The sequence below is a fragment of the Pollicipes pollicipes genome, unplaced genomic scaffold, assembly GCF_011947565.3.
Source record: "Pollicipes pollicipes isolate AB1234 unplaced genomic scaffold, Ppol_2.1 Scaffold_3447;HRSCAF=4054_pilon_pilon_pilon, whole genome shotgun sequence".
Classification (NCBI taxonomy): Eukaryota; Metazoa; Arthropoda; class Thecostraca; order Pollicipedomorpha; family Pollicipedidae; genus Pollicipes; species Pollicipes pollicipes.
This window is the reverse complement of record NW_023596297.1, coordinates 11,192,688-11,200,213: the sequence shown is the minus strand read 5'-3', so window position 1 is coordinate 11,200,213 and position 7,526 is coordinate 11,192,688.

The window sequence follows — 7,526 nt, the reverse complement described above, 5'->3', positions numbered from 1 at the left end:
TTACTGAAAGTGACAGTTTATTTACAGGAAATGGGATGCCAGATACGTCCGTCATTCCCTGCTCATACCACAGATATGTTTCGCCCCGGTCATACCGTTAAAGAATCACATGATGATGTAGGGGTTTTTATTACCGTGCCCACGACGTCTTGCACGACTCGCTAAAAACCGTTATTGAGATAAAGGTGCGCAGGGTTGAGGAATACTCGCTTAATTTGTGGGTATATCTTACTTGTTGGGGGTTCTCTCATGACACTGTAATAATTGTCCAGTGTTAGATGTATCACAGTCTCATGGGAGGTGGGTACCACAAAGTGGTGCTGTCATGCTCGCGTTCTAGGTCATAGCGTTACGGTCGAATGCAGCGTGCAAAAGTTCCGGCATTTCGGGTGCTGGGATCTGCGTTTTTAGCGCAGATTCATCCTTTTCATCTATGAAATTAGTTTTTCATATGCTCAATCCATTAAAAAGACATACAAAACAATTTTGTAAAATATACTTTCTCTGCAGCAAGGCGAAAACTGCTATCAGAAGGCAGCTTTTTTATCCCAGCTATTGGTGAACAGCGATGGCATTGTCACCTTCGCACCTCTTCTTTGGTCGATGGGCCCTCGCTTAGGCTGTGTGGCCAGCCCAGATGCCTCATTCTCACGCAGAAAAAAACAGTGAGCCCTGGGAGTGCGGGCACTGCACCGGGTCGTATTTACCCGGCCCCAATGTGCCAGATCTGTCGGCGCGGGCTTTCGTCGCGGCCGGCGCTGCTGACCTCAATACACGCACGGCGGGCCGCTCTTTTGTCCGGCCGCCACGCACACGCACAGTGGCGCAACCGGGCCGGCCATGTGCGCCAGCCGGGCCAGGGCCGCCGCTGGACCGCGAGGCAACCGGAGCCGACCCGCCGCCGTGTCGAAACGCCACCCGTCCCGCGGCCGCCGAGTGATGACACGCACACGCACAGGGCAAGGACGCGCCGGCGCCGGCCCGCGGCCGGTGCGGGCACTTCGGCGGTGGTTTGGCTTGGCTAGATGCGTTTGGGAACTCCTGAAGCTGTTGCGGACTCGGATAACTGTGGACAGTGCCAGCATGGATTCCGTTACGAGTTTCATGACTCTTTCCGAATCACCCTATCCCTTTGGGTTTTTTGGCTCAAAATTATCAGCACTTCGGTATTTTGCCCAAAGTCCTTAACGCATCAGCCAGCTGAACAGCAAATGTGCGCTGACATTTGGAGTGCATCGGTCATTAAACCTGCATCATGCTTTGATGTTAACTTATTTGGCGACTTGCAAATTGTCATACTTTACGCTATTTGTGGTTTGCCACGCACAATGCTAGTTAAATCATCATTTTAGGAAATAACTGAGCAATAATTGTAATCTGATATTCGGTTGAAGGCCAGACGCACGCGCCCACACCCCCCCCCCCCCCCCCACACACACACACACACACATATATATATATATATATATATATATATATATATATATATGCGTGTGTCTGTGTGTCAATAAGTTGACAGAATAGAAGCAATTATGTATTTATGGCACCCCAGTCATACAACCACTATTTGTGAATTGTACAAGTAATAACTTATCGTCACGATCACCACAGCACAATTGTCATGGTATTTGTCCTACGTAACGGAGCTGTGAACAGGCACGTAGCCAGAATTTCCTAAGGGAATAGCGAGCAGACGTTTTGTCAGAAGGGCCCCGCCATTTGTCGCTTGCAATCCCTCCAGATTACCATCGCAACGGATTGAGGGCGCGTTCGGCCGGCAAATTATCTTGCAGAATTATCCAAAGGTTAGAAAATGTTCCCAAATAGTTTCCGCGGTGCCAAAACGGAAAATTATCGCTGATAACTATCCGTGCCAAGGGACACTGGCGGGCAGTTTTTAGAGCGCTGTCAAGGTTAATTTTTTTACATGAATTGCTTTGACGGTTGGCTATGCATGGCGCATATGAGATGAAACTGAGGGATCATTTTCGGACCTGCTGAACGCAACTGGAGAATCCCTGTGAGCCATTATCGGACAAATGATTGTTGGCTGAATAATTTTCCCTCCCGAACGAGCCCCATCTCGCTCTTTTTCATACCGGGTTCATATTTCAGATAAGCAATGCCACTTTGCCGATCCACAGGCCCTAGGGGTAAATAGTTGCGCATAAATACGCATAAGTTATGCCATGCATTTTTAGCCATCATTTTCCGTTTGACCCTAATTCAGTCAGCAGTGCGAAACAAAGACGAAGGTGTTGCTTGTTATAAGGGAAAGGCAACAGTGACCGGATTTGGGGTTTAAAACATAAAAAACACCTAAGTATGACTTGCAGCAACATCTCAGCGTAAGGTTATGCCGTCGTCACGCCTTCGATCCCGCCCTCGCCCACCTTGTTGCGCTTCGGTTACGGCTCATGACCTCGCCCCCCTCCCCACCCCACACATGCACACCTCTCCTTTCCATGTGTAATGTAACATGTGGACGATCTCCAGATACTTTTCGAAGCCGTATAAGATGTCCGTCCAATATTTCCACACTTTTATTTAAGAGAAGTTTAAACATGTGGGATGACCATGAAGGCGTTCTTCGGTTGCCTGGAAGAGACCTAGCTTCTCATGAAGTTCTTGAACCCCTTCCCCGCCTTGGATGCGTCCATCACTATGAATCCTGGCGGACGCAGGATCGCACAATGGAGGGGAGGGGTATGCTCAAAAACGTTCTTGGAAAACCGCGTTTTAAAAACCGAGCGCGCGTCATAGGCGTGTGTATTCTATTGCGTGTCTTGAAACAGCGTTGCGAGCTATCGATCTTCTTAATTTGCGTGTCTATCTGGAATTTTGAACTGTCAGTGTTCAGTCAGTTGCATACCAACAGGCACAAAACGTACATTTATTTAGGGAAGGGGAGAGGGGGACACGTACGTATTCCAGGTGGTTAATGTGTGGGTACGCCGCTGTTGTAATTCATTTTCGAAAAAACTGTTTTTTTGCTTTTTTCATTATTTACCTTTACGTCATCAATTTTAAACTATGTCGCAGCAAAAAAGGGAAATCGGGATTCATCAGCTTTTCAATTAAGGCGCAGACGAATGTCAGCATTGTTCGTGACCATGGACCACACCTTCGCCTGTAAATGCCTTTCGCGCCATCGGCACATCTTTGACCCTGTCGTCTGATTCAGTTCGCCTGCCGAGGGACATCGCTGGAGCACCAGTCGTCACTATCTAACGCCAGCCGGGGGCGCTTCCCGACAAACGACACCAGCTCCGTGAGAACTGCGCCGCGCACCGGCGTGTCGGGTGCGTCGCTGGGGGCTGCCGCCGGGCGCCAGCATGTTCGGCGTCTGGATGCGCGCGGGGACGACGTAAACAACTTTCACCAGTAAGCCTTGAGTGGCGGCGGCGGCGGGCGGGGTGCGGGTGCGGACCCCCGCCGCCGGCTGGTCATCGGCCGACGGTGAAAGTGAGGACGTCACCCCGCCCGCACTTCCTGCGTGCAGAACGCAGGGAGCACCGCCAGCCGGGAGACGCTGAGGCGGTGAGGATGAGGCCGCGCGTCGGTGGGGTCAGCGCACTCATGCGTCAGGATTCTCTGAATACGTTGAACTGATGTGCGGGTGTACCGAGCTTTCAGTCATAACGAGACTAAATGCTCTCGTTTTTGGCATACAGGACAAGAACAAAATTGAACTTATTATCACGGGTTCAAGGCTTAAATTAATGCAAAGCAGCACTGAAGCGGCGCCCTTGCAACAGGAGCGTCGGCCCACTGCTCCACAGGCAGCTGCTGCTGCGCCGCCGGTAGTGTTGTCACCGCAGACGGGATACAGGCCACCGTAGGTTAGGTATTGAGGCGAAAGCCGGTCGGGTATAATTAAGTTAAGCTCAGTATAATGTCTACGCGAATGTGCTCAGGGTAACCACATCGCTAAGTACAGGTTGTGGCGAAGATCCCGGTCCCACCATCCAAGTGACTAATTCATGCTTAACGGATTTTGTTTAACCTTGACAATTCCCCAAAATTCCCCACTTTGTTGAATTTCCTATGTTTAAATCAAGCGACGTTTAGTAACAGAAGAGGTACTGGTTGAACAAAGATATCCAGCCATCAATGCGAAATACGATAACACCCGTGATACGTCCCGATGATTCCCTGATGTTTTAGCAGCTTTACAGCGGCGCTTTGTTGACCGTTTTTTGTACCTCTGCCTTTGACAAGTTCTCCAAAGGGCTTTGCTGGCAGCTTTTTGGTAGTTTTGCTCTTTGGTAGCTTTTCAAGTTTGGCAGCTTTGCTGGCGTTTGTGGTGTTCAGTAGCACGCGACATTTCATTGGCATGAATGTGGTTAACTTTATAGGCATAACTTAACCATGTTTCCACTTCGCCGTCAGGACATGAGCTGTGGCCCAGCTCGACTCGCCGGGTCCGGGCGTCGAGGTCCCACCGCCAGGCTACTTCTTCCGCCGGGGCTCTCGGCGCAACAATCAAATGCCGCAGCGCGGGGGGAAGGCCCCAGTTGGTGCCATTGGCCATTTGCTGCGGGGAGCCTCGCCGGCTGAGGGTCGGCCTCTCCACACACATCGTGATAGGCTGAACATTGAGACATCCGTTTAAGTTCACGAACTGTTGCATTATTAATCAATTATTTTTATGTCCGTTGTTATTGCTTAATTAGGTTAAAATACGCGCTTCCGACTTCCGAGTTTTGAGCTGTCAGCTATCAGTGCCAGATGTGGTGACGCTATAACGAAGGATCGCGTAGTAGACGGGTGCAGAATGCACGCCTGAGGATGACCAATGAAAGTGGATTCGTGTTCAAAAATTTATTATTTTTTGATGCACCTTTATCCACTCGAATTTATTGCGCACAAAGCGCAATAAATTCGGGCTTTCGATAAATGCGAACGAAAGTCTCATAAGGAAAAATAGAAGCGGGCCGTCATAATCAAATGGGTCAAATCTGACGAGCATTCCGATTTTGAGGAGCAAATGGCTGATTCCTGGGATAGCTGGGCCAATGGAATTAAACCCTGTCATTGAGAATTTCGGGATGCACCCTTGCTTCGCAGCACCACATCATCGGTCGGAGAGCGATGCGTGCCCGCCCGTTGGAACGAAGTTTGTGAAGTGCTGAAGTCTGACCCCACTTCCGCAGTCCTGAGTTACACTCGCCTGAACCTGAATGAGATCACCGTCTCGGCCGCCGCCGACTCGGCTCCTGCGCGGCAACGCCTGCCCCATAATGCCCCCCCCCCCCCCTCCCATCGGTAGCCCCTTCAGCCCGCTCTTCCCCTCCCCTCGCTCGCCCTGCCGGAGAGCGGGGCCCGGCCGCGGCAGACCGCTGCGACAGGGGGGCGGGGCACGGGAAGGGTTGAGGGCTCGACCAACATGGCGGCAGCGTCCGGGGCTCAATGGCCGCAGCCCGCAGGGAGTCACTTGGTCCCGTGGAGTGTTAGCGGTGCCAGCCTGATTACACATTGCTGATTGGTCCCCTCTCTCATTGCGTCACCTCTTACCGTTGCGAAGGTGTTTTAGCTCTATAATTGTAAAACAGGTTCAGGCGGCTGCACTTCTAGCTCCGTTACTTTGGTTCAAGAATTGCACACGTTTTTGAACGCGGCTAATCGTGACATAACTTAGCACAAGTAATTAACAGTGACGCTACCATTATTCAAGCATCCGAGAAACATGTATTGAAGATCCAGGCCATGCAAATATCAATAACGAAAACTTTGTAGCGTAACATGTGTCCTTGCGATCTAAGCTTTTCCCGACTTTTTATGCGCCACCATGGGTTTTCGCATGCCGGATGGCCTGTGATCGCAACACTCCAGCCGCGGGCACTACAGTCACTGAAACCTGAGCTGGTGGACCCCGGGGTACAGCACACCCTAACGAGTCTCAGTCTCAGTCTCAGCCCCTCATTCTCGGATTTAACCACGTTTTAGGGATAAATAGCGATTATGCTGACCGTACTCGATACTTAAGCAGCATTTCTTACCCGATACTGAATATGCGCAATATTAGTGCTTTTCAATACTTGACCACAAGTGCTCAATATTTGCGAAACTCAACATTTGATTGCATTGGATGTTACTGCTTTCAGTTGAATATTCTATGGATTACATTGTATTGATAAGCCAATGTTTTATCAATACCAAATGGTTTTATTTTTATTGGTTGTATTTGAATATTTATATATTTCAATTTTTTTTTTTTTTCCATCAATATTGAACATCACTCTCAGATTCTCAGTGATAAGTTTCGTGCCGTTTATGACCCAGCAGCGCGCCGACTTGGTTGTAACGTCTGCGTGTCACCGCATATGCATGAACGACACTGCCGCATGCATGAACGACACCGCTGGCTGATGAGGACGTGAAGGAGCGACGGTTGAGAGGGTGGATGTGCTTTCTGTCCCTGCTTACCATTGTGCACCATAGACATTGTTTTGTAAGAGTTTCAATGCTATTGAAGGACAAGTTAAAATCGCATGCTTTGAAAACTGTTGGAGGACGCGTCTCCCTCGCCGCCGCCCCCCCCCCCCCCCCACCCCCCTCCACCCCGCCCCCCACCCCCCCGGGCTCACACCAGCGGCGCCAGCCAGGGGAGCCAATTCCTGTAAATTATTGGGGGGGGGGGCGAATCAAAGGCCCGAAGACCTACCCCCCCCCCGATTTTCTCTCTCGGATCTAGCCCACTTTATTTTGATTAAACGCAATATACGTTTTTAATCTTTGTATAATTATAAAAGTCTTTGATTTAAGCACTACATAACATGCAGGGCTGGATCCAAGGAACAGGCACTAGACGCACGGGTCCCCTGATCGGCACGTGAAGGCGCCCCTTTAGAGGCCACCTCAGGGCGCCGGTGGCGCTCTTCTATGATGATCGTGGAGGCGGCACGCATTTTGGTCGTGGAGGACGGGATGGGGTTAGCCGAAGGACTTGGCCACCCCCATATTCCTGAGCTTTTCACTTTAACCTTACAAACCACGGCGTATCTTATGACGCTAGGTATGTGAAGTTTATTATATTGTTTATATCCGCTTAGCTGTAATAATTTCTGTCTCGTGGTGAGAGCAGCCATGACTTTTGTTACGTGAGAAGTATAAGACGCCATTGCGTAAAAAAATAAAGAAGGTAGTCTCTGTGTTATGATCATCTTTTACTCACCCTCTTTTGTAGTATTCCGGCCAAAAGCATTGGGGGCGGGGGGAAAGCCAACATTGGGGGGAGGGGGACAACGCAGCACTGGGGGGCCAGGGCAGTCACAAAAGAATGCAAAGCGACACCCGTGGCGCCATCCTCGGTGATGTTGTTATAGCAAGCGCGCTGATGCTTTGGCACCGATTCGGTGGTACGCACTGCTAACTCTACGTCTGCAGCGTTCGTGCGGCAGCCAGGATGACAGCAGCTGCGACAATGTCATGGACAAGTCGTTATTAGTTGGTGGCAGAGCCGTATGCACATACTGACCGCCCCCGTCCCCCAGGGCCAGTGCACGTTTACAGCGCCCTGGCCT